The sequence below is a fragment of the Penaeus monodon genome, chromosome 32 (assembly GCF_015228065.2).
Source record: "Penaeus monodon isolate SGIC_2016 chromosome 32, NSTDA_Pmon_1, whole genome shotgun sequence".
Lineage (NCBI taxonomy): Eukaryota > Metazoa > Arthropoda > Malacostraca > Decapoda > Penaeidae > Penaeus > Penaeus monodon.
The window spans coordinates 9,456,796-9,457,299 of record NC_051417.1 but is presented as its reverse complement, the minus strand read 5'-3'; the positions used below and the strand labels follow the sequence as shown (position 1 = coordinate 9,457,299).

The following is a 504-nucleotide window of genomic DNA, read 5'->3' as shown; positions in this document are numbered from 1 at the left end:
TCTGACTTAAATGAACAACAGTATCAGTATGTACGTGTTGATATGCCCTTTCATGGCGCCAACGTGCAGGCGAAAGTGCGTACAAGTGCAATTTTACGCCTGTGTGAGCCTCCGTCGCCCCTTGCCAGAAGACCTCTCAGCGAGGTCTCTCCCTTGCCACCCTCACTCCTCGCGCTCGCCGACCCCAATCAGCGCGCAATTCCTCTCTCCCTCAGCGTCAAACTTAAGGTTCTGCAACTCTTTAAGGAGTTAATGACGCATGGCTTAGTCAAACAAGGAGCGTCATGAGGAGGGTGGGAACGGCATGGGACCAGCGGGGGATTAGGTCACGTCATGTCAGGCGGACACGGCACAAGGAGGAAGCGCAGGAATCATCTTTGTGAGATTTTCTGAGGGAATCTGTGCATCTTATTCTGACATGTAGTTGTCGAGGTTGGTTTCCTTGATCTTCGGGGACTTATATAGGTAAGGATAATGGCGCTGGGGGTTGCACTGCGAGGTCGA

At 52.4% G+C, this 504-nt stretch overlaps 1 protein-coding gene across 1 annotated transcript in view; it reads left to right on the top strand.

Moving 5' to 3' along the window:
• Positions 1-504, top strand: part of LOC119593489 (carbonic anhydrase-related protein 10-like) — a 126,578-nt gene that overhangs the window by 29,905 nt on the left and 96,169 nt on the right. The gene's annotated exons all lie outside the window — the stretch shown is intronic.